The following is a 26979-nucleotide window of genomic DNA, read 5'->3' as shown; positions in this document are numbered from 1 at the left end:
CATCATTTCTTAGCACACCACTCCCTATCATTTCTTCTTCTTCTTCTTTTTTTTTTTTTTAAGATTTATTTATTTTGCTTGAAAGGCAGAGTTACAGAGAGGCAGAGGCACACACACACACGAGAGAGAGAGAGAGAGAGAGAGAGAGAGAGAGAGAGAAAGTCTTCTATCTGCTAGTTCACTCCCCAATTGGCTGCAATAGCTGGAGCTGTTGCAGTCTGAAGCCAGGAGCTTCTTCAGGGTCTCCCACGTGGGTGCAGGGGCCCAAGGACTTGGGCCATCTTCTGCTTTCCCAGGCCAAAACAGAGAGCTGGATTGGAAGTGGAGCAGCCAGGACTTGAACCGGCGCCCATATGGGATGCTGGCACTGCAAGCAGTGGCTTTACCTGCTATGCCACAGCACTGGCCCCTCCCCGTCATTTCTTAGCACCCTTCTCCCTGGCCCCTTTTTCCAAAGCCCATTAACGAATCCTATCAAGTCATTCGGTCCTTTGAGTCTCTTAAATATTTGTAACTTGCTCCCTTCCCTCCATCACCACTGCCTCTTGGGATTGGTCCAAGAGCGTTCAAGGCTGTCTTTCATATATTCCTCATCTACTCCTGCAGTGCTACAATAAAGAGCTGTTTAAAACGCAAGTTAAAAGCAAATCTGTTTTCTACATTATTTAAAGTCTTTTGTGTCTTATTTCCTTTTTGATAAGGCTTCTTTACCCCCTGATTGCCTCCCCATTCTCATCAATTGGTCTTTCTTTCTGTGCTAGTGCCCCAAGACTTGGTGGTGGCGAAGGCCTCTCTTGTCTGTGACCTTCCTCCTAGTACCGCCGTCTGCTTAGCCCCTACGTGTTTTGCTAAAGCTTTTCCTTCTCTGCTGCTCTTCCCCTTACCAGATGGGTGGGTGTTCCTTTCTTTATAGTCCCATAGCACTTTGAATTTACCCCTGCATTGATTGGTTCATAGTACACTTTTGTTTTTTAAAGACTTATTTATTTATTTGAAAGGCAGAATTAGATCTTCCATCTGCTGATTCACTTCCCAAATGGCCACAACAGCTGGAGCTGAGCTGATCTGGAGCCAGGAGCTTCTTGCAGGTCTCTTGTGTGTGCAGGGGTCCAAGGACTTGGGCCGTCTTCTGCTTGCCCAGGAGCGTTATTATGGAGTTGGATTGCAAGTGGAGCAGCCAGGACTTGAACCAGTTCCTATATGGGATATTGGTGCCGCAGGCAGTGGCTTAACCTTCTGTGCCATAGCACCAGCCCCTCATATTACACTTATTTTCCTCCTCATTGCTACTAAGTTTTGAACTTCTCTGGGACATGATTTCGCTCGGTTCAGAATCTCCTGTGTAGAAGTTGGGCAGCAATAGTTGTGACAGTGCTGTTATTATCGTCATTTTGAAGAAAATGAATTGGAGTTGATTTTGTTAAAAAATCCTATGAAATCAGTGAATGAATGCATTTCTCAAATGCTGACCGGAGCTTTGAAAGCCCAGCCTGGTTTGGAATTTTATTTATTCTCTAGTAAGTAATTATTATGCCTTGGGAAAATCATGTTTTGTTAATGACTATGTGTAATTTAAAAAATTAAACAGTTATCAGTTATTATACATATTAATTGAGGATACAAATCACATCTTTAAGCTGCTCTCAAGTTATTGGTACTGTGCCTGTGAACGCTGTGAACGCTTTACTTGGATACTTTAAAAACATAGCAGTTTCCCCCTCTCATTTCCAAGTCTAGGAGACCTTGCAGATCAAGGGAGAGTTAATGTCACAGAAGGGTTAGGGAGTGGGAACGTTTGAAGGTTAAGATCTAAAACTACCTTGTTTTTGTAGATTGAGATATACTGATTAGAAGATGCTTAATTGCCTTGAAATGCATTATTTTCTTTTGTACGTTAAAGAAGAAAAGGCAGAATCCCTTAGTACTTTAAAAGCCTGGTGTAAGGTGCTGTAAGTTGCTAGATTTTGTGCAGTGAGCAACAGTCCGTCTCCATGACACTGTGTCAAGGCAGATTTGCCGGCCTACCCATAACCAAGATAGCCTGTTCTACTTTTGGAACGGTAATAAGCAGAGTGCTGCTGTTGATGCCCCCCCTCCCCCCCCTCCGGCTCCTGCCATTTATTTCAGTTCACAGCTAAAAGGGATTAAGGCAGACTTGATGATCCTGAAAGTGCATTTGCCATGAATTACATCTATACTTCAGTTGGATATTTCAGGTTCTCCACAGAGAACCTCCACTCTTGGGATTTACGGCCCCTATTCCCCAGGATTCTGCCAAGCTACAGGTGTTTCCTGAACAGACCTGACAATTTCCCACCTGTAGCCAGGTTGTTTCCTTGCCCAGGCATTCTGGTGCTCTTTGTGGCCTGCCAAAGCCACCCCCCTGCTGCTTGACCCAGGCAGCCGCTGTGAGGTCCAGGCCGCCTCTTCGCTCTTCATTACGCCAGTCCTTCAGTAAAGACTCCTGGGGTGGCACCACGTGTCTCCGCCATCCCCGTCCCACTGCTGGGACCAGTCCTCTACGACACGTCTGATACTTTCATTCTCCATGAACTCTGTCTTGCTCCACATACACCTTGCAGAGGTACAGGAAATGCCAGATGTCTGAACAGTAATGACGGGGGTGAGGATGGGTTGTGCTCCTGTTTCCTTTCTCAGGTTGGGTGGAAGAACAGCTATATTTATTATATTCTCCCTTAGGTCTAAAACATTTAATATAAAAACTCACCCGATTGCTTGTAGCTAAGTGCACACTTCCCAGCAGGGCATTCACAATCCCACCTAGCTTCCCAAGCTTCCGCCCTCTCCCCGAAGCCTTCTCTGGCTCCCTGACATCCTTCTCCAAACATGGAAGCCTTGCTGCTCCGATGCTCTTGCTGTTCCTTTTCCACTGAACTCCATTTGCATCTGCTCACATCGTCCCTACTCATTCTTATGTCTGGTGTGACTTTTATGTCTTCCTAAATGTTTTATGGCATTGCCTTTTTGTTATCAGGGATCATTCACTGTCTCTCTTCCCTGTAGTACTTTACGTCCTCACTGTGGCACCTTAGATCCTTGAGGTCACAATGTGTTCACTATTGCCTGTTCACTGAAAGCTGTGAATTCTTAAATGGACGTGTTTTGTGATATTGTTCTCAGCCCCTGGTGCACAGTAGGTGCTCAAGAAAGGTTTCAGAAACTGATGAGTAGCAGATGTGAGACAGTTGTTTTTTTTTTTTTTAAAGTGTGTCCCAAAAAACACTAAAACAAATGGAAGAGAGTATCTCTTTGGCTCAGTATTTAAAATTTGAATAATGGGTTTACTCATGGATTTCCTAATTCATTTGTTTTAGAGATTGTTTCTCCCACTTTGCTTGTGATGTCCCTTATGGTGGTAGTAGGTCCACCCCCCATCCCGCCCCCATGGTCATTTGTGTCCCTTCCCTCCTCCTTGCATCTCCATGGTGTGAGTCTGTGGTCTCTACAGTGGGTCCAAGGATGTGTGTGAGTCCTAAGTTTGGAAGTAGATCCCGGAAGTGGGCCCGCTTGTTGGAAAGGTGACTTCTGCCATCAGTGTGCCTTGCTGTGTAGAAGACCTCTCTCTCTCTCTCTGCTTCTCCTCTCTATTTTAAATAAATCTTTAAAAAAATAGTTAAATTGCTTGCTAAGTTTTGATATCGTTATTGTCAGTAAGTGATCTGGGAAGCCTGACCTGTTCCCACATTTCTCTATTCTGTTCAACATGGGAAACTGACTCTACACTGAAGGACTCTCCAGGATGTACAATTTGATCTTTAGAGCTTATAAAAGGGATGGCTAACATTTTTCTGTAGTAATAGCATTGCCAGAATGAGAGCTTAAATTAGGACTTCACAGCTAGATTTACTTTGTCATGGGTACAGTAAACAGGCAAGCCCTCCCTTTTCAAACCAAATGAAAGGAAGGAAAGTTTTACTAGTGACTTCAAATTTTATATGTAAGATGGTCATCATGTTTGATGTTAAAGTGAGAACATAGCCTTCCTCATGGGCATTGTCTACCTCACAGAAAAACCACTGTCAGAACACACCTGTGACTATAGAGTTCTAGTTTAGGCCACCAAAGATTAGGGATGGGACTTGAACACCCCCTTGACTTGCATCCTCTTAAAGGTTTCCTCCAGTTTGCTTTAACAAAAACCAGGAGGAAGAGAAAGCGAGGCATCAGAAGCGACGTGAAGATAGGTGGCAGCCTATTAATGGCTGCTCTATACGGGGATCCACCATCAGGGGGACCCAGCAGGAAAGCCAGGGCTTCAGCAGAAGTCAGCTTATGAAGAGCCCTGGCAGATCTGCCAGCCAAGAGTTGGATCACAGGAAATGGAACTGCCCTGGAGTCGAAGGACTTCAGGTCGGAGCCACAGATCTTGTTGGCTCTATGCTAAAAAGCCCTTGACCCGGACCAGCTGCCAATGTAACCATTGCTGTCCAGGGGAAGGCCACAGAGGGTTAGCAACACTGCAGACAACACTGTAAATTTCCGGATAGAGATGCCACCTGCCTTTCCCTGGCCAGCTCTCCCCCCAGGCCAGCTAGGTAATGGAAGTCAATAGGGTTCCTTCCCTAGGAGGCTCACACCTCCCTAAGGATGTTTCCCATGTGAAGAGCTGGCTAGGTCTGGGCCTCCTAACTGGCAGGGTCTTAAAGCCTCCCTGATTATTATCAGGCCCCTTCTGGCAGTTTCTGTTGGCCTCTCAATTGGAAAACTTTTTTGTGGCTTAGACAACACCATTTTCAGGTCCTCAAATAATGACCCTGTCCTTTGTTCTAGACTCTGTCCAGCCCACTTGGGGCCTCATTCCTTTGTAATCATAACCTCTATTCTTACATCAATGGCTCTACTCCCAACCTATGTGTATTGATGGTCCTCTCCCCAACTTAACGTTGTATGATTGTTCAGAATTTTTCTACAGACAAACCCTTCTACCTACAAGAGACGAGTGGCCTTTCTCCCAGTCTTGGCTGGGATCAGCTTTGCAGCCTCTCTCTCCTTGGTAGTGATCTCAGGAACAGCTTTGGGCCACAATATTATCTCTACCAACCAACTCCAAAACAACTCCAGCAGTTACAAGAGGAGGTCCTGAGGTCCATCGAGACCTCAGCTAATGCCATCTGAGGTCTCCAAAGCCATATCACCTCACTAACAGGCGTGGTGCTGTGGAACAGACGGGCCTTAACAGTGTTGTTATTATGTTAACCAATCAGGCCAGGTAAAACCACATCCATCAGACATTCTTCACTAGGGTCCAGAGGATCCCCACCCCATTTTCTGTTCTCTATGAAATCCTCTCATTACTTGGTTAAGGCCACTCTTAGGACCATTGACTGCTGTTTTCACCCTGTCTTTTATACTACCGCCTGTTTAAGTATTTACAGGAGGTGATAACAGAATGAACCAAAGCCTTCACTAACCAGGCGATCAATCAAATGCTGCTACAGGGATATACTCGGCTCCCCACCCAGGAGATTGTGGCTTGAGATATCGCCCCGTGTCAGCAGGAAGTAGCTCTAAAGACAGATGATCATCCTTCTACCCCTCCTGGACTTTCAGGACTGAGATAATCCCATATAACACCTTTATAAAAACAAAATGGGGGAATGTTAGTAAAATGGTGCAATCTTGTCTGTGGCATGATCTATGCCCTGAACACCCTCCTAGGCTCTCACCACCATTGCTACAAGCCAGGTGACCACATGGCCCAACCATAGGTGTAAGATCCACCCCCACCCTAATGGGATTCACTACTCCTACTCCCCCCTACAAAGGTATAACAAGACTGGCTTCCTGCACACATGCTCTCTCTTGATCTTTCTTTCTCAACCCTCCTCTCTCTCTTACTCTCTTGCCCTCTCCCCCGGCCCACCAGGCTTCCCCCACCAGACAACAAACAAACCTTTCCTCTGAAAAAAAAAAAAAATTAATATCTGGGCTGGCGCCGTGGCTCAATAGGCTAATCCTCCTCCTGGGGCGCCGGCACTCCGGGTTCTAGTCCTGGTCGGCGTGCCGGATTCTGTCCCAGTTGCCCCTCTTCCAGGCCAGCTCTCTGCTGTGGCCTGGGAGTGCTGTGGAGGATGGCCCAAGTGCTTGGGCCCTGCACCCGCATAGGAGACCAGGAGAAGCACCTGGCTCCTGCCTTCGAATCAGCGTGGTGGCAGCCATTGGAGGGTGAACCAATGGCAAAAGAAGACCTTTCTCTCTGTCTCTCTCTCTCACTGTCCACTCTGCCTGTCAAAAACAAAAACAAACAAACAAAAAAGCAAAAAAAAAAAAAAAAATATCTGGCCGGCACCGCGGCTCACTAAGCTAATCCTCTACCTGCAGCGCCAGCACCCTGGGTTCTAGTCCCGGTTGCTCCTCTTACAGTCCAGCTCTCTGCTGTGGCCTGGGAGTGCAGTGGAGGATGGCCCAAGTCCTTGGGCCCTGCACCCACATAGGAGACCAGGAGGGAGCACCTGGCTCCTGGCTTCGGATCAGGTCAGTGCGCCGGCCATAGTGGCCATTTGGGGGGTGAACCAACGGAAGGAAGACCTTCCTCTCTCTGTCTCTCTCTCTCACTGTCTAACTCTGCCTGTCAAAAAAATTTAATACCTTCTCAGGTATGGTCCAATAGAGAAATACATAGTGCACAGCACAATGTGTCAGAAACACAATACAGATACCCTCAGAAGATGCTGGTCTCCATGGGACAGTGAGTCTTATCCCATTTTTTCATGTTTGGTTCATGGTTTGCATTATTATTTTTTCTCATTTGTAGATTGATTCAACTGTAATAAGACTGCACAGCACTTTGAAGTCTGTACATTAGCATGTTAAATACTGAGAATCTTTGCAGTAATTCAAAGTGCTTCAAAGTGAAAGTCATTTTAGTAAAAATTTTTTTTTGGTAAAGATATATTTGATTTATTTTAAAGGCAGAGTTACAGAGGGAAAGGTCTTCCATACACTGTCTCACTTCCCAAATGGCCAGGACTGGGCCAGACTGAAGCTAAGAGCCAGGAGCTTTTTCCATGGATACAGGGGCCCAAGCACATGGCCATCTGCTGCCGCTTTCCCAAGCACATTAGCAGGGAGCTGGTTCAGAAGTGGAGCAGCTGGGACACGAACTGGCGCCCGTCTGGGATGCTAGCATTGTAGGGAGCAGCATTACCCACTGGGCCCATAGCACTGGCCCAGTGAGGATCTTTTTAAATAATTTTATGAAATATCTGTCACCTAAAGGGACACTGGTATTGAATGAAATACTGGGAGAATCTTGGGTTAGAATCTACCTGGAATGGAGAAGATGTGTGTTCTTTAAGAATCTCAGCATCTAATTTAGTACAGTGACTTGGGTTATTAAAATGTTCATTAGTAGACCACAACTAACAGTTGTTAAAAATAACTGGACTTCTTTTGGGAACACATAACAAGAGCAAATGTGAAGTGAAATAACAAATTTATTCACAAAACCAGCTATTTTTTAAAAATATTTATTTATTTGTTTGAAAGGCAGAGTCCAGGAGGGAGGGAGTTAGCGGGCTTCTATCCACAGGTTCATTCCCCAGGTGGCCAGAGCTGAGCTGCTCCGAAGCCAGGATCTTCTACCAGGTCTCCCATGTGAGTGTAGAGACCCAAGCACTTGGGCCACGCTCCACTGCTTTTCCAGTTGCATTAGCAGGGAGCTGGATCAGAAGTGGAGCAGCCAAGTACTTGTACATATATGCGATGCTGGCTCTGCACATGGCAGCTCTACCTGCTATGCCACAGCAATGCAACAGCGCTGACCCCCACAAAACCAACTGTCAGGGGAAGTTTAAAACCAGTAAATGGGGCTGCCACCTGCAGTGCCAGCATCCCATATGGGTGTGGGTTTGAGTCCCGGATGTTCCACTCCCAATCCAGCTGTCTGCTATGGGGTGGGAAAGCAGTTGAAGATGGTCCAAGTCCTTGGGCCCCTGCACCTACATTGGAGACCCACAAGAAGCTCCTGGCTTCGGATTGGTACAGCTCCGGCCATTGTGGTTATCTGGGGAGTGAACCAGTGGATGGAAGACCTCTCTCTCTGCTTCTGCCTCTCTGTGACTCTGCCTTTCAAATAAATAAATAAATCTTAAAAAAAAAAAAAAAGCCAGTAAGTGGTTAGTCTAATTTTACCTATTTATAATGCTTTGGAGGATAAAGTTTAATGAAACCTGGGGCCCTACAGGAAGCTTCCCTTTCCAAGAAATATTCTGGTGTATTTGGAGCACCTCTGAACCAAGGCTGGCAGGTGGGGTTAGTGCACGCGGCACTGCTGACTCTCTTGGCTCTGCAAGTGCTGGCCGCCATCCGCCTGCCCCTCCCGCTGCTTCCTCACACTGCCAAGAAGGAAGCAGGCAGGCTAGGGAGGTGGGAGCCATAGCGAGCTCTGGAAATGTCATGGCAGTTATTTTCTTAACAGCTGCCTGTGCTTAAATTGTTTTTTGTAGTTGAGCATTTAACAAAGGCGTTGTTATGTGAACAAGTACAAGTGTCCCTCCCTGCCAACCCCCCTCTCCCCTGGCCTTTTCTTCCTCTTTCCCTTCATCCATCCATTGGTTTGTTTAATAAATGAGTTTTGATGTTTTTGAAGGTAAAGTATTTTTGTATGTTCATAATCTTTTTTTCTTTTGAAAGGCAGAGTTAGAGAAGGAGAGACAAAGAGAGATCTTTCATCTGCTGGTTCATTCCCTCAAATAGCCGCAACACCTGAGCTGGGCCAGGCGGAAGCCAGGAGCCAGGAGCTTCTGGGACTCTTACGTGAGTGCAGGGGCCCAAGTACTTGGGCCATGTTATGCTGCTTTCCCAGGTGCATCAGCAGGGAGCAGGATCGGAAGAAGCGCAGGTGGGGCTCAAACTGGCACCCATATGGGATGATGGCATTGTAGGCAGTGTCTTTACCCGCTATGCCACAGTGCTGGCTCCATTTTTATTTATTTCATAATCTTTAAAAGAATCATCATCCAGGCCTGGCACTGTGTCGTGGTGGGTAAAGCCACAGGCTGTGATGCTGGCATCCCATGTGGGCACGGTTCAAATCCTGGCTGCTTCACTTGTAAACCAGCTCCCTGTTAGTGTCCTGGGAAAGCAGTGGAAGATGGCCTAAATCCTGGGGCCCCTGCCAACCTCATGGGAGACCCAGAAGCTCCTGGCTCCTAGCTTTGGACCTGCCCAGCTCCTGGCCAGGAGTGAACCAGTGGATGGAAGATCTCTTTCTTTCTCTGTCTCTCTAACTCTGCCTTTCAAATAAATAAATAAATCTTAAAAAAAGAATTAGCAATGATAATGTAGCCATTTGCCCCATGTGGCCACTCAGCATTCATAATGTGACAGTTTTGAGCTGAGAAGCTACTGTCAGAATCAAATGTACGTGGGACGTTGAGAGCAGAATGTAAAGTAATCCTAAATTTTTATTGGTTACATGTTAAAATGCTTATATTTTGAGTATACTGAGTTACATGTGTTATCAGAATTAATTTCACCTGTCTTTATTTGCTATTTACATGTGACTAGTAAGAAATAAAAATTACCTCTAGGCTCATATTTATGTGTCATGATACATTTCTTTTGGAAATCACTAGGTTGACTTTTGCCACAAATATTCACTAATCTATATCCTCTAAAGTAGAAACAATTTTGCTGGATAGAATTCCTTCAATTATGAAGGTGGTATGTGTAGAGTGGTTGAAAATGGATTTACAAAAAAGCATTTTTAATTTAACTTAATTTTTAAAAAAGATTTATTTAATTATTTGAAAGGCAGAGTTACACAGAGAGAGAAGGAGAGGCAGAGAGAGAGAAAGAGATCTTCCATCCACTGGTTCACTCCCCAGTTGGCTGCAGCAGCCAGAGCTGTGCCAATCTGAAGCCAGGAGCCAGGAGCTTCTTCTGGTCTCCCACCTGTGTGCAGGGGCCCAAGAACTTGGGCCATCTTCCACTGCTTTCCCAGGCCATAGAACTGGATTGGAAGTGGTGCCCATATGGGGTGCCAGCACTGCAGGCGGCAGCTTTACCTGCTTTGCCACAGCGCTGCCCCCAAAGTAGCGTTTAAGTGGGAATTAAAAGATATTTTGGAATAGATGTGAATGAAGTGTGAACATTTACTTTATTGACAAAAGGAAGTTAATTATAAAGAATGATATCATTTATAGTTGATTTCTGGTGCTTTTTGGTTTGCCTTATATGTATATCATTGGATCTGCCTATTTTTGCCTTCTTCTTAATGAGCTTTTTACAATGATGTTGTCTTGTATAGCTAGCCATATTGTGATGACAGGTTATTGCCATTAAACTGTTGTTAGTCTTTCCTGTGATAACAGAAAATTTTCCAGGTTCTTAGTGGTTTACAGCATCTCCATGTTATATGAGTGTCATGGGTGGGCTGCGACTCTTGGTGGCTTGACTGCACTCAGTTCAGCTTCTGTGTCTTGGCTTCCAGGATCCAGACTGAAGGACGGCCCGTATCTGGGACGTGCTTCTCATGGCTGAGGGCAGCAGTGTAGTCAGGAGCTCGCAGTCTCACTGAAAGCTGCTGTGTAGACATAGCAAATTGGTTGTCTGCTCACATTGCATTGGCTCAAGTATGTATCACATGACCCAGCCGAAATCGTAGAATGAAGGACCCACGCTCCCCCGACAGGAAAATGGACAGAGTATATTATAGTGAGGCAGTAAAGATCTGGGAATCAGTAATCCCATTTTTATTATATTGTAATTGATTTAGCCATTGTGGTTTGATATTTGGATTGTGCCCAATTTTGACAATTTTAAGTAACTTCACCATCAACATTGTTCAATGAATCTCATCTGTTTTCTTTGAAGTATTTTCCTAGAGTGTGGTTTTGGTGGCTTGGTGGGTCAGAGGGCGTGAATTGCTTGTTGTAGGTATTGTTACATACAGCCAGGCTGCTTCCTGGAAAGGTGATCACTCTATAGTGCTCTCATCAAAGTTTAAGTAGACAACTTTCCTCAAATTCTACAAGTGCTCAGTTTTGCAATTTTAATTCTGTTAGTTTCATAATTCCTTACAGTTTTGCAGTTGTTCATGGTGATATATATATATTTAAAGATTTGCTTATTTGTTTATTTGAGAGGCAGAGTTAGAGGGATAGACAGAGATCTTCCATTGGTAGTTTACTCCCCAAATGGCCACAACTGGGTCTCCCACGTGGTTACAGAGGCCCAAGCATTTGGGCCATCTTCTGCTGCTTTCCTAGGCCATAGCAGAGAGCTGGATTGGAAGTGGAGCTGCCGGGACTTGAACTGGCATCCATATTGGATGCTAGTTCCACAGATGGAGGCTTAACCTACTATGCCACAGTGCTATTTTAAATGGAGCTATTTTAAATTGGAGATTTTTACAAGGAATTGTATTGTTACTCTGTCAATTAGATTGAATGAAGCAAGGACCACCCATAGTTTTCTTTCCTGGTTTTTGAAGGTCATTGGGTCATTGTAAAGAATACTCATTTTCATCATCTTTGTTTTCTTTTTTTTTGTTTTAAAAATATTTATTTATTTGAAAGGCAGAGTTACACACACACACACACACACATACGAGGGAAGGGAGAGAGGAGGGGAGGGAGGGAGAGTATCTATTCTCCATCCATAGGCTCCCTCCCTAAATGGCTGCAATGGCTGGGGTTGGGCCACGCCAAAGCCAGGAGCTTGGAACTCCTTGCAGATCTCCCACGTTGGTGGCAGGGACTCATCTTTCACTATTTTCTCAGGTTTGTTATCCTGGAGCTACGTTGGAAATGGAGCAACTGTGACTTGAACAAGCACTCATAGGGGATGGTGCTGCTGCACTGCAGTGCTGACCCCATAGTAGACTACGTGTTAAACCCGTTTTTATCCTTACATTAAAATAAAACAGTACAGGTGGGTAGTGTGGTGCAGTTGGTTAAGCTGTTGCTTGAGACACCTGTGTGACGTATCAAAGTGCCTGAGTTTGGGTCCTGCCTCCCATTTGGATCCAGGTTTTTGCTAATGCGTACTCTGGGAAGCAGCAGATGATGGCTCAAGAACTGGGGCCCTGCCATCCGCACTTGAGATCCAAATGGGGTTCTTGGCTCATGGCTTCAGTCTGGCCCAACCTGGCTGTTGCAGGCAGTTGAGGAGTCAGCCAGGGAGGATGATCTCTCTCTCTCTCTATGTTCTGCCTTTCAAAAAAAATATTAATAATAAGAATGAGGACCGTTGTTGTGACGCAGCAGGTTAAAGCCCCAGCCTGAAGCATTGGCATCCCATATGGGCTCCAGTTCGAGTCCCGGCTACTCCACTTCCAATCCAGCTCCCTGCTAATGCGCATCAGAGAATGGGCCCCTGTACCCACGTAGGAGACCTGGGAGAAGCTCCTGACTCCGGATAGGCTCAGCTCTGGATAGGCTCAGCTCTGGCATTTGCAGCCATTTGGGGAGTGAACCAGCAGATGAAAGGACCCCCCCCCCCCAACTCTGTCTTTCAAATACATAAAATCTTTTTAAAAAAGAATGAATAAACATTGGGATGATAGTGAAACAAGAACAAAACATGTACTTGAAGGTTTTATATCTGAATCAGAATAAGGCAGTTATTATGGAAATGGGTAAGTGGCAAAACCTCAAATTGCTGAATTTTGTTGCATGTTTTAAAGTCTCAGGGGAAGGGATTTGTTTATTGCCCTGTTGCCTGACACTGGATGGCTTTGATGCCATGGTTTTCAGATTCACCTATTGCCGTCTAGTTTTTGTGACAGAAAATACCACCTGAAATATAAGAACTGGTCTTTCCCTTAGCTTTTCCCCACAAACTGTAAGCAAAACCCTTTTATTAACAATTGTATCCTCTTACTTGGTCTACTTTCCAAGTGTCGTGTGGCCCGCTGCTGCACTTGTCTTTGGCTTCTGCTTGGGAATGGTGGTGTCTGGACATCCCCATGAGCATCCTGGCTTATGTGTATTTCCTTGCAGCAGGGGCAAGGCGCCTTTGCAGGGAAGGTAGGAGAGCTCTTCCAGCTGCTCAATCCGAGTACAGGGAGGAGAGGGATGGGGCTCGCCAGTGACAGTTGGATCTGGCAGCTATCACCGGAGTGCAGGTGCCTTCCACCTCGTTTAGCTGAGGAATGTCAGAAATTCTCAGAACTGAGGAATCAGTTCTCTCTATTTGGAGACACAGCTTGGTGACGCTTGTAAGAAATATTCCAGCTCTGTGGGAAGCCAGCGGAAGTGTGGGAGAAGCAGGTTGAGGTGTGAACCAGCATTTATTTGAACAGTAGTAGCTGCTGGCTGTGGAATGTTAAACGTGTACTGCAAGTGTTCCTGTGGTGGCTGTTGAGACTTGGATTACTGTTGAAATAAAATAGGTTTGAGTAGGTTTGCCTTGAAAGTCTTTGGACTTTTGGTTCCAAATGGATTTTTATTTTGATTTCAGTTACTTTTGTGTAAATCTTCCTGGAATTCAATGCAGGTTTCTTTGAAAGATGAGGACCCATGCTTTACAAAGTTTTGATTTTAGAACAAGTCAACCTTTATGTAAAATTCGGTATTGAAACTCAGTAATGAGGATGAGAGTGCTTTATGTTAACATTGAAGAAACCAAGTAACTACAGAATAAAAGCTTTTAGAAACCATCAGTGCAGTGAAATAGGATGCTTGTTGATATTGGAACATTATATATCTTGGGTTGAATTTATAAAGAGGTTACTACCAAACTCTTCTTAAAGGTTGTCATTCTTATCGATTTTTTTAAAAAAATACATTTATTTATTTATTTGAAAGACAGAGTTACAGAGAGAGAAAAGGAAAGACAGAGATCTACCTGCTGGTTCACTCCTCAAATGGCTGCACTGTCCTGGGCTAGGCTGATCTGAAGCCAGGAGCTTCATTTAGGTCTCCCATGGGTGCAGAGGCCTAGGCACTTAGGCCATCCTCTTCTGTGTTCCCAGGCACATTAGCAGGAAGAAGGATCTGAACTGGAGCAGCTGGGACAGGAACTGGCACCCATAGAGGATGCCCATGTCGCGGGTGGCAGCTTAGCCCACTGCTGTACAATGCTGGCACCCATAGATATTTTCTTAAGCTGCTAGTAGTTTTGAAAACAAAGGCATTCTTATCCTTGACATGTGTTCTGCTTCACTGAATTTTGGGAGAGTTGAGGCTAAGTGTGCAGGATGTATTATATGTGTATGGGGCTTTGTGGCTTGGGGTTGGTCACCTAGGGGTCCCTCTTCTGTGTTACTTGAAATCAGTTAGTGTTGCTATGTGTACTCTCTGGTACTTCTTTCTCATGCATTTTCCTTCCCTCTGAACCTGTATGTCGCTATGTCACCCTACCAGTGGATTCCACTTACATGGGGTAACCTAATAGGTGATTGTCAAGCAAAAAGTTGTAGTCATTGACCTAAGATGACCTATGACTGTTAGACAGCTTTTTTGCACATTTGCATCCCTCTGTGTTTCTTAAGTAGTAGGTTTGTCCCATCAGCAACGTTGACTATTCAATACAATGAGTACCTTTTGAAACACAAGGCAAGTTTGTGCCTGCTTATACCCTGTTCTTCGTGCATGCTTGTTGGCACCCATGAGTTGGTAGAGGTTGTTCATAAGGTGGTCAGTGGCCAGACCGGGTTGATTTCTCTGTCTCCCTGCTGCACTCTGTAGACAGACATGCGGCATATTCTGTGTTGCTCCTCTACTCAGGTGTCAAGTCCAAATGTATTTTCCAGCTAGCCCTCTGGAGTGTGACATGTTTTCTTCTTGTTTCTGCTGCTTGAAGACCTTAGTTTCACAAACATGTGCTGTTGGTCAGGTATCCATGACATAGATTAGGGCTCATCTTCTTGACATGTAGGCTGTGACTGTCACACTAAAACTCATTTTTAAAAAATATTTTATGTATTTGAAAGAGGGAGAGAGATTAATTGATCTTCTATCTGTTAGTTAATTGCCCACATGCCTGCAACAGCCAGATCTGAGCCGGGCCAAAGCCAGGGGACGGGAACTTATCAGGGTCTCCTACATTAGTGGAAGGAGCTATCACCTGCTGCCTCCCAGGGTGTGCATTAGCGGGAAGCTGGACTCAGGAGTGGAGCCAGGACTCTAACCAAGGTGCTCTGATACGGGGTGCAGACATCCCAGGTGTTGTCTTAACCATTGTGCCAATAGCCTACTCCTAAACTTATCTTTTAAATCTATTTTTCTGTGAACTTCTTGCAGTTCTGTCAGACATACTCTGGAATTCTCTTGGGTTCCTTTCATTGCTGTGTTTTGTTTCTGAGTGCAGTGCTTGAAGAATGACTACTGAAGTTCTGTCTGTCTCTTTTCTTCTTTTAGTAGCCCAGTCATCTTGAGTCCTTAATGGATTCTAAGGGTAGTTTCCTTTTTTTTGAAGGACGGCAGAGCTGCTTCCCTGCTTTTTTCCTTTCTTTCCTTTTCTTTTAATGTTTATTTATTTGAAAGGCAGAGTTGCAGAGGCAGAGAGAGAGAGAGAGACATTTTTCTTCCATTGATTCACTCCTCAAATGGCTGCAGTTGCCAGAGTGGGCCAATCTGAAGTCAGGAGCCAGGAGCATCTTCCAGGTCTCCCCATAGATGCAGGGGTCCAAGCATTTGGGCCATCTTATCTTCTGCTGCTTTCCTAGGCGCATTAGCAGGGAGCTGGATCAGAAGTGGACTCAAACTGGCGCCCGTTATGACTCCCCCCCCCCCCCCCCCAAGCCACAGTGCCAGCCCCAAGGGTAGTTTATTGCATATCTTTTCCCAGGAATCGAATATATTCAAATGATGTTTTCCCATGAATTATTATTTGAACTTTAGAAGACCAAATAGTGAATATTGGAATGTTTTTCAGTTACTGTTGCTGTGTCTGCTGTAACTCCAGCTTAATTTTAATCACCTCGATATCTAAATAAATTATCCAGTCACCACTAAAATTGACTCTGGCTTGCCTCGTGAGAAGCCCTTAGGCCATGTAAGATGAAACCACTCTATGCAGATGTGTAAGGATGGGCCCCGTCCCTCCACCCATCCCCCATCACTGCCCATGTCTGTCATGGAAAGTTCACTCCTGTGGAATTTCAGAAACCTGACTCTTCCTTCTGCCACTAATGAGCTATTTTGGTTTTCAGCAAGCTGCTCAGCTCCTCATGACTCAGTTTCCTTGTCTTCACCAAGAGTTAGTTAATCTAATAGAATGTGATTCTGCAGGTTCCCAGCCCACACTTCCGTGAAAATTCCCTACTTAGAAGACCGTGTTTTAACGCTGCCATTGAATTTGTGGTCAGAGTAAAGAAGGAAACCTCTATTCTTCTCAGAAGAAACTGGCTTATTTTTGTCCAGGGAAAGATTCAAGTAGCAAATTGAAACCGTAAATTCAAATGTTTGGTTTGCAATCATAGTTTATGTGAGTGATTCTGGGGCCTTTGCCTCTGATCCTCCCTGTGTAAAATGGGGCAGTAACGTATGCAATATCCTTGTGTTTACATTCATTTAAATTAATAATAATTTTGTTTGGGTATATTTTGTTGTGGGGTTGCTGCCTATTCTGGATGCACCGCTGCTCTCTGGGATTGTGGTTTCTTTACTTTTGGGAATTGCAACATAATTTCCAAGGTTTTAGGTTTCTTGAGACCCTCGGTAGCGGATTTCTTTAGAGCATATGCTTATGACATTAATTCATTTTGAGCATTTCATCACTTATTTTTAAATACTTTGACACGTCTGGGGTGTTTCAAATTCTGAATGGGAAATCTCTGGTCTAGAGAGCAGAACATGATAGACCAGAGAGAATCAAGAACAGTGGGAGGTGGGCCAATGATTTCCAAACAGCGTTTTGGAGAGGAGCATGGTTTCACAGTGTTGTCTTTCTTTTGTTCCTGTACTATTTTTAACCCTTTGATGCTTTTCAAAGCACAGCTTTATGCTGCTTACTTTTTTCTCTAAGTAACTGGATTTTAATTTAACCAAAAATCTTTTATTCTACATGTAGGCATACATGCAATTTATTTATTTTAAATATTTAAAGATTTATTTTATTTATTTGACAGAGTTACAGAGAGAGGTAGACACAGAGGGAGAGAGTCTTCCATCCACTGGTTTACTCCCCAAATGGCTATAATGGCCAAAGCTGCGCTGATCCAAAGCCAGGAGCCAGGAGTTTTTTCTGGGTCTCCCACGTGGGTGGAGGGGCCCAAGGACTTGGGCCATCTTTATCTGCTTTCCCAGGCCACAGCAGAGAGCTGGATCAGAAGTGGAGCAGCCGGATCAAACCAGCGCCCACATGGAATGCTGGCGCTACAGGCTGGGGCTTTAACCCTCTGCATCACAGCGTTGGTCCTGCAATTTATTTTTATTAACACAAATTGCCATTATTTTTCTTTTACCTTTTCAAGCTTTGACTTATACATACCATTTCATCTTCTAGGCCTACTTTATAAAGGAGGATTTCCAAGACTTTTAAAGCCAACTCAAACAAGGAGTTGGTTTTTCCTATAGAAACGACGTTGACATTGGCACTTAAGTTCTCAGCCATCTGGCGAAAGTCTTGTTGTTTCTTAAGCAGCATACTGTAGAATCTAGCTACTCTGATTTCAAATACTATTTAAGTCTAAAAATAGTGCAGGTTTCCAGCTTTGTCTGCTGGCCAGTGCTCCTGGGGTGGCCACCTGGAATAGACCACTGGTGCTTTCACTGGAACTACCTACCCTCAGGCCTTCCAGTCACCAAAGGCTTGAAGCCACTCAAGAGTAATTGCTCTGGGTTCATTCTTAGGAGTGCGGAAAATGGAAAGATACAGGGAAGAAGGAGCAGGCAGATGTTAAATGTAATAAGGATGGTTGGCACCCTGGCTCACTAGGCTAATCCTCTGCCTACGGCACCGGTACCCCGGGTTCTAGTCCCGGTCGGGGCACCGGATTCTGTCCCGGTTGCCCCTCTTCCAGTCCAGCTCTCTGCTGTGGCCCGGGAAGGCAGTGGAGGATGGCCCAAGTGCTTGGGCCCTGCACCTGCATGGGAGACCAGGAGGAAGCACCTGGCTGCTGGCTTTGGATCGGTGTATCGCGCTGGCCTTAGCGGGTGTTTGGGGGTGGTAAACCAACGGAAAAGGAAGACCTCTCTTTTTCTCACAGTCTAACTCTGCCTGTCAAAAAAAAAAAAAAAAAAAAAAAAAAAAAAAGTAATAAGGACAGGCCTGTTCTCGTAAATCCTTATTGTGACAATGTAAGGTTTGCCCAGGTGTTCATGGTGTATCAGTCTCTTGTAATCTTAGGTGCCTGGCTGACTATGATTGTATCTTAAAATTCTTGGATGATTCCAAAAGCTGTTTCCCAGCTGCTTCAAAGGCCTACCAGCTGCCTCCTTTTTCCTCTCCATTTTATCTCCCCAGCATTTCAAATATAGGTGATATCACCTGCAATTTTGAGAGTCCTTTAGCATGAAGTGGCACACGAAATAATTGGAAACACCATGGTATTTGCAGAATTCATTGTCCTTTGTTTGAAGTAAAGCTTTCACTACTCACACTCATGTCTTTCCCTCTGGTGGTCTTCATTTATGCTTGTCCTTTCTCTACACTGCCTAGGGGCTGGTGTTGAGCCCAGTAGTTAGAATACCTTCCCTCTCTGGGTGTGCCTGCGTTTGATTACTTGTCTTCTGACTTTAGCTAGCTTCCTGCTAAGGCAGATGGTGAGAGGCAGTGGTGGTGGCTCAAGTAATTGGGTTCTTGGCACCCATGTGGGAGAGACCTGGATTGAGTTCCTGGCTCCTAGCTACTGAAAGCTTTTGCAGGCATTTGGGGAGGGGGGTGAACCAGCAGATAGTTCTGTCTCCCAAATAAACATTATAAAATAAAATATCCTGGGGGCCAGTGCTCAGGTTAAAGCCCTGTCCTGCAGTGCTGGTATCCCATATGGGTGCCAGTTTGAGACCAGGCTGTTCTACTTCTGATCCAGCTCCTTGCTATGGCCTGGGAAAGCAGTAGAAGATGGCCCAAGTGCTTGGGCCCCTGTACCTGCGTGGGAGACTTGGAGGAAGCTCCTAGCTCCTGGCTTAGGATCAGCCCAGCTCTGGCGGTTGAGGCCAACTGGGACGTGAACCAGTGGATGGAAGACCTCTCTCTCTGCCTCTCCTTCTCTCTCTCTCTGTAACTCTAACTTCAAAAAATAATAAAATAAATATTTTTTTAAAAAATGAAGAGATACAGGCACCCCTTATGTGGAATGCTTGGGACTAGAGGTGTTTCAAGTTTCAGGTGTTTCTGGATTTTGGAGTATTTATATAGACATACCAGTTGACCATCTGTAATCCCAAGTAAATTTGAAATACTCCAAAACCTGAAACTTGTTAATTACTTGTGCAGTTTGGTGTTACATTATGATGCAATTTGTTAATTGCCAATCCAGTTTTGGATTGGTAATGATTTTACCAACCTCCAAGTTAGCCATTGGCTTCTCTTTTGAATCTGTAAGGAGCTACATTACTGGTATGAAATCTTGGGGCCAGCACTGTGGTGTAGCAAATAAAGCCGCTGCCTGCAGTACTGGCATCCCATGTGGGCACCAGTTTAAGTCCCAGCTGCTCTACTTCCGATCCTGCTTTCTACTGTGGCCTGGGAAAGCAGTTGAAGATGGCCCAATTCCATGGGCTCCTGCACCCACGTAGGAGACCTGGGAGAAGCTCCTGGCTCGTGGCTTCGGATCAGCACAGCTCTGGCCGTTGCGGTCATTTGGAGAGTGAACCAGCGGAATGGAAGATGTCTCTCTCGCTCGCTCGCTCTCGCTCTATGTCTCTCTGTAACTCTTTCAAATAAATAAAATCTTAAAAAAAAGAAATCTTTAATATTTGTGGGAAAACATGTTGCAAGAAACTTCTGATTTACAAGGCACATTTTTCTTATAGACCAAATAAAAGCAAAAATCTGAAACATGGACCAGCGTTTTGGCACAGTGAATTATGCTGCATCCATATCTGAGTGCCGGTTCTCTTCCTGGCTGTTTGATTTCTAGTTCAGTTTCCTGATAATGCGCCTGGGAATGCAATCGAATATAATCCCAAACCTTGAGTCCCTGCCACCAATATGGGAGACCTGGATGGAGTCCCAGGCTCCTGGCTCCAGCTTGGCCCAGCCATAGCCATTGGGGCCATTTGGGGAGTGAACCAGCAAATAGAAGGTGTCTTTTTCTCTGTGTCTCCCTTTATCTCTTGCCCTCTGCCTTTCAAATAAATAAATGTTATAAAAAAATAATTTCTGAAGCGTGGTTGTGGGTGCCTTCTGACAATTGGGAGATATGCTGGAGCAGTGGTGCCCACACTTTTCCTAACTGCTGCTTTTTTGTCTGTTCATGGTCTTTTCTGTTGCCCGTTTCCTGCTCGCTTTTGTTTCTAATTGTTGATACTGTCATCAGCTCAGTATTTATACATCCTTTTCTCACAGGGGGAGGAGTCTGCTCTGTTAAATATACCTGGGCTGCAGTAGGTGGCCAAGAAATCCTTTTAGCTACTAAGGAAATGTTCAGTACTTTATGAAAACAATATGCATGTCTGTGCATTTAGTTAAGAGGTGTTTTTATTCAGGCTATCAGCTTGCTGTGTGTGGCATAAACCTTTCACTGATGTGTGCCTTTTCAACATTTTAAATTCTATTAAAGTGCTTAAAAAAACCTCTAATTTTTAAAGACAAATCTGATTCTCTACATAGAAAAAGACGACTCTCCCTAAAATTCTTTGTGTAAGGTGACATATAGACCTGGTGAATTGTGGATCTGTTTTATTTACCCTCTGTGCTACAGTTGGCAACAAACCTGTTTCAGCCCCTGAAAGAGACACTAGCCTAGGGATAAATAACCATTTAGTCCAGGTGGGTAGAAAGGAATGCCTATGACATTCTTTTCATCAGCTCCATGTGTAACCTCCAAGCAGGAGGTCAGGCAGTAAAACATTTGAGTGAACTGCTGAAATGTTTTGTATTTATTTACAAGGCACTTAATCACAAAGCTGATCCCAATAAACTCAACAAGTCAGAGTGGCGGAGGGAAGTATATGGGGCATGCAGAGCCATAAAAGAGGAGGGTGGGAGGGTCTGTAGATGTCCTTTGGCCTGCTCCTCTGTTCCCGCTGTGAGAGACAGTCATCAGAATCTCGGCCGTGGCCCTGGATGGATTTGAGATGGGGCCCATTATGTTCCCACCTGCTGCTCAAGTGTGGGGTGCTTTGCTTTTAGGTTCCAGGTTGCCTTGTGCTGGAGTTGATGACTTGATTTCATTGGTTACCGTAGTCAGATTTAAAGTAAAAGATGCTAAAATGTTCTCAGTGTTCATTTTTATTTATTTTGACGTAGTTTGGAAAGGATAGAAAAACTGAAAAGGAAAAAAGCACGGTATTTCTAGATAAGAAGTCTATATAATTTTCTCCCAGAAGGCCTGGCACTGAGCATCCAGGTGAGCTCTGGGGTGGGTGGTCATCTCCCATGTCCCTTCCTTCCTGCCAGTGTGGCTTGTTCTACTTCATCCAGTGATGGGCAGGGCAGGCAGAGCTGTAATTAATCTAATTCATCCTTGATGGACTTTGCTGTTTTTTTTTTTTAAATATCTGGACTAAAATCTGTCATGGAGTGGGAGAGGTAAACTACATGTGAATATTAACAATCCAGTTAAACTTGAAAACACTTTCATTTAATGTTCTGTTAGAAAACCAATTATACAAGCAATTATCTGTATCACCTAGCAGAAGTCTAAGCAGAATTGTTTTAATGAGTTAATAGTTTGATGTTAACCTGTTGTATAAATAAAAGTGATGGTAGTGTCTGAGATTTTGTTACTTGGATACTTTTTTTATTTGGATACATTGTTAAAAACTGTCTCTGGGCTGAATCAGTGTATATTAGGAAGTTAACCTAGGTTTATTGTGGACCAGCAAGCAGTACTGAGAGCTTCAGGTGTTGCAGGTAGGGGCTGTAAACCGAGTAAGTGCTCCTAATTGGGGACAAGGGTAGAGAATGGACTCAGAATTTTGAGAAGTGGGATGGGCTTTGATACAGGAATGCAGTTGACCCAGCTGTAGGAATGTGAAGATCCCTCTCAATTCTGAAGTTTTCTGTTTGTTTGCTTTTTTTTTTTTTACTTAAAGTCAGTGATTGAATTCTCTGGGGATATAATTTTTTACTTTTTAAAGATCTATTTATTTGAAAGGCGGAGGAGTAACAGGAAGAGACAGAGAGAGAGGTCTGCTAGTTCACGCCTCAAATGCCCACAACAGCCAGGACTGGGCCAGGCTGAAGCAGGGACCCAGAACTCTCTCTGGGTCTCCCACGTGGGTGGCAGAGCTCAATGTTGATTTAATGCACTGCACCACAAGGTCAGGCTCTGGGTTTGTAGGTTAAAACCAAAACACCTGGAATATGAAACAGCACGGCGCAGATTCCGAGGACGGCTTCCTCAGGCTACCATTTATTTTGTTTTGCTCTTTGGGTAATATAAAGACACTTTGTTTTTGTATAGTAGCTTTTAAATTCTCTTTTGTTTGAGATTAGCTGAATATAGCTTGAGATAAAGTGAAAGCAGAATTGTTTTAATGAGTTAATAGCTGTTGTATTTAGAGGTAGCACAAAGAACAGCTTACTGTCCCTCTTCCTTATTCTTTCCCACTTCGATGCAGCTGACCCCTCTGTCTGGTGGGATTTGGATGGTTTTAGTCCTTGGGCACAAGAGAACTTACAGGAAATTTAGTTTTGAAGAATCATACTCTCTGTGTGAAAAGTTATTTGATTATCTGGTGTTCTTCATTCCTTGTGAAGTATTTGCCACTACAGTGGTTGGGAGAGAATAGTAATTTTAGCCAAAAGAAGCCTGTATTTGAATAGTTTGTATAACATAACATTTAATCTGCCTAATAAACAACTGTGAAATAAAATATTGCTCTGCTTGTGGGCATGTGGTCCAATGGTTATTTCACTACTTGGGACACCTGCAGTTCTATTTTAGTGCCTGGTTCAAGTCCTGCCTACTCCACTTCTGATCTAATTTCCTGCTAATGCCTATCCTGGGAGACAGCAGGTGATGGTTCAAGTCCTTGAGTCCCTGCCACTCACATGGGAAACCTGGATTGAATTCTAGGGCTCCTGGCACAGCTGTGCTGTTTGTGGGCATTTGGGGAGTGAACCAGCAATCAGGTGCGCTCTCTCGCTATTTTGCTTGCTCTCTGCCTTCAAACCAAATGAAACTAAGTAAATGAAAGTTTAAAAAGAACTATTCTGAAGATACGGTTTCTTAAAATCTGAGGCAGGTTGTCTTTGTTCCTAGGAAAGCCTTATTTTTGTGCTGGTGAATAGAGAAGTGGTTTGATTTGCTGAAATTATATTTCAGTTGGGTAGAAAGAGCTAACATTTTTAGATGTTGTGTTGCTATTGAACTTAATCATTTCATCATTGGGAAGAGATTCTGATAAATACTGGGTTACAGCACTCAGTTCAATCTTCTGACAAACTCGTGTTGCTAAAATAGGCAAGGTGAAGCAGAGATGGTAGCTAAGAAGTTAAGAACAGGTATCAAAACACAGTTCCTTTTTGAGAGGCTAAGTTTTTTTTTTTTTTTTTGGACAGAGTGGACAGAGACAGAGAGAAAGGTCTTCCTTTTCCATTGGTTTACCCTGCAATGGCCGTTGTGGCCAGCGCACTGCGCTGATCCGAAGCCAGGAGCCAGGTGCTTCTCCTGGTCTCCCATGCAGGTGCAGGGCCCAAGCACTTGGGCCATCCTCCACTGCACTCCGGGGCCACAGCAGAGAGCTGGCCTGGAAGAGGAACAACCGGGACCAGAACCCGGTGTGCTGGTGCTGCCGGCGGAGGTTTAGCCTATTGAGCCGCAGCGCCGGCCAGGAGGCTAAGTTTTTTTATACTTTAAGTCGTTTCTGTTTTTCTCCCCTTCCGCCCATTCTGATTTTTTTTTCCCCCTTTTTATCTCTGAAGAGGCACAGGTTTCTCTTTGCTGGTGTGTGCTTACATGTTCACTTATGACCTCTGGTTAGCACTGTGATAAGGGTTTTGGGATCAGGTAGTTAACTGATGTGTCATCTTTGGCTGTGCTTTAGTCCTTGTTAGATCTGGCGAATTGAGCTGGCAACGGCATCTCAAGCTGCTTCCTGAGATTCGGTGTGGACTTTGTCTTCAAAATCTCAGCCTTGATGGTTGGTGCCAGTGAGACAGACTTGAGGAAAGGTTCTTCATTCTGAGTTTTTTTTTTTTAAGGGTGAATGTTCATATTGACTTAATTTTTTTTTCCCTTTTAAAGATTTTATTTATTTATTTGAGAGGTAGAGTTATAGACAGAGAGGGACAGACAGAAAGGTCTTCCATCTGCTGGTTCACTCCCCAAATGGCTGCAATGGCCGGAGCTGGGCCAGTATGAAGCCAAGGAGCCAGGAGCTTCTTCCAGGTCTCCCACATGGGTGCAGGGGCCCAAGGACTTGAGCCATCTTCTATTGCTTTCCCAGGCCATAGCTGAGAGCTGGATCAGAAGTGGAGCAGCTGGAACTCGAATCGATGCCCATATGGGCTGCCAGCACTGCAGGCGGAAGCCTAGCCTACTACGCCACAGCACCAGCCCTGTGTTTGAGTTCTTTCAGTAGAGTTGACTTGTGAAAGGCGGACAGAGCATGTGCTTTGGTTTGATTGCCCAGTGTGCTTGCTGGGAACGATTTGCAGTGCCCCTGCAGGCTTGCTCAGCAGTGGAGGCAGCCGTGCCCTTGAGGCAGAAGGAGTGATGGATCTGCCACACACTGTTGTGAAGGTGTGGAGCTGCCGCATCTTCTATTTGCCTGTGTGGCAGGAGACAGGCTTAGCCCAAGAGGATAGAGATGAGTGTGGAAGGATGAATCGGATGTGTCTGGTAGGAAGACAAGAAGACTTTCTCCAGGAGGAGAGAAGGAACACTGGCTGGGAGCGAGGTGAGGAGGGGACGCCTTCAAGTTCAGGGAGTATTTAGGAAGCTAGGAGGAGTCCACCATGGCTGGGTTTGGGGGGAGAGGTGCTAGAATGGCCTTCAAATCTGCATATGATGGCGACAGTGTGACTTTTCTATTTGGAACGATCAGAATTTTACTAGCTGGGACATTCAATACCTGCCTGAGTTTTTTTTTTTTTTTTTTTAATTATTTAAAATTTTTTTTTTTTATTTATCAGAGCTAATCCAGTGTTTTCAAACATGAACGGCCATTCTGTTTCCTTTGAATCTGTTCCCAAGAAAAATAAATATTTACGATTCTGGGAGGAATATATATTGCTTGGGCTAGCTTTTAGTAATGGGTAGCTTCAAACACCCTTCACCAAACCACATTTCGTGTTTGTTTTGCTCCGGTGCTAATCTGGCAAGAATGATGTCCAGCAGGAAAGTCAACATATCTGAATAAACCATCTGTTGCGCAGGAATGCCAGTGTTCTGGCACACGCAGCAGCTGCCTGGCACGCATCTCACAGCCGTGCCTCTGCTGGACACGTGCCCACGGGGACGGCAGTGCGGCTCATTGGTCACAACCTGCAGGCCAGGGAATTCCTTTGCAATCTGTAGGAAGACTCAGCCTCTTAGCATTAAAGAAGATAGAACAAAGCAGCAGCATCCAGAAAATAGTCTTCTCCCTTCAGTGTTGTGGCTGCAGCTCTGAGGGGTGGGTGAAGAAGCAACTGTCCGAACTCTTGTTTTCTGAAAGGGCCCCTCGCCACGGAGGTGCCGATGTAGAGGGGGTTCTCGTGAGAACCTGCGGGTGGTGTAGAGTGGGTGGGGCGGATCAGCTTCCTCTGGGGGTGAGGTGGAGGTGTGCTTCCTGCCTCTGTGCGTTTGGAGGAGGGGTTCTGGTGAATGTACCCAGATATCAAGAGCTTTGAAAAGTTGCGTGCCAAGGGTGCGGCCGCAGTGACAGTACCAACCCAACTGCTGTTTGGCCAGGAAAGTGGTGTTTTGCTAAATGTAACCTTTCCAAGGGCAGTGAGATAGCAAGGCATTTCCTGAGAGATGGAAGTGAAAAAGAAACTCCCTGTATAGGATCAGTAATTCAGTGAGCTTGTTGAACTCTTGTTTTTCAGAAACTCAGTTGACTGGTGAGTATGTTTTTCATTGTCTTTCAATGAAAGCAGGTTTTCTTCCGCTTATGGAGGGATCTTCGTGCTGAATTATTTTGCCTGGTCACAGGGCATTGAGCAGATGCTAGTGCTCCCTGAGCTCTGTGGCCATCAAAGACAAGTTAAGAGGAAGAATTTCTTTGTTGCTCTTGGTCCCACTCGGTCACAGGGGTGGATAGTGGAGGAAAGTGGGTGCTGGGTTCTGGCTGACTGGTAGAGCAGAGCTGTCGGGAGCTGAGCAGGGTTAAGGGCCGCTGCTTGCTTGTGACTGGTCCACGTGCTGCACCAGGGGCTCGCGTCTCTGCTTTGTGCATCCGTGCTCCCTGTGCACTCTTATTCCCTTTCTGAAATGAGGGTCCAGCAGCACATGGCAGGTCTCCGCACCCTCGGTGCGATCTTGAACCAAGTGCTGTTAGCTAGGTCCTAGGCTGAGGGCTTCGTGTGATGGCAGGGATAGACGTTACTCTCTGAGTAGCTTGGGCACACTCAAGACAGCCCCATCTGCCTGGATATGTGCTCAAATTAAGGTTGTTTTGGAGGCTGGCACCACAGCTCACTAGGCTAATCCTCTGCCTGCAGCGCCGGCACCCCGGCTTCTAGTCCCAGTTCTGTCCCAGTTGCTTCTCTTCCAGTCCAGCTCTCTGCTGTGGCCCAGGAAGCAGTGGAGAATGGCCCAAGTGCTTGGGCCCTGCACCCGCATGGGAGACCAGGAGGAAGCACCTGGCTCCTGGCTTCGGATCAGCGCAGCGTGCTGGCCGTGGCGGCCATTTGCGGGGGATGAACCAACGGAAAAAGGAAGACCTTTCTCTCTGTCTCTCTCACTGTCTAACTCTGCCTGTCCAAAAAAAAGTTGTTTTGGGGAACTCCAGACTCATGAATTGGTCT

At 45.1% G+C, this 26979-nt stretch overlaps 1 protein-coding gene across 2 annotated transcripts in view; it reads left to right on the top strand.

Annotated features, from left to right (window-relative positions):
• PTPN14 (protein tyrosine phosphatase non-receptor type 14) overlaps positions 1-26979 on the top strand; it is a 191323-nt gene that overhangs the window by 5423 nt on the left and 158921 nt on the right. The window contains exon 1 of one of the 2 annotated variants that reach the window (XM_062210343.1): positions 8757-8778. The exons of the other annotated variant lie outside the window; for it this stretch is intronic. The gene's annotated coding sequence lies outside the window, so the exon portion shown is untranslated. Of the gene's footprint in view, positions 1-8756; positions 8779-26979 lie in introns of those variants that run through there. 2 annotated transcript variants of the gene reach the window in all.

The sequence above is a fragment of the Lepus europaeus genome, chromosome 14, assembly GCF_033115175.1.
Source record: "Lepus europaeus isolate LE1 chromosome 14, mLepTim1.pri, whole genome shotgun sequence".
Classification (NCBI taxonomy): Eukaryota; Metazoa; Chordata; class Mammalia; order Lagomorpha; family Leporidae; genus Lepus; species Lepus europaeus.
Note: the sequence above shows the minus strand (reverse complement) of the source record. Positions and strands in the feature narration are given on the sequence as shown.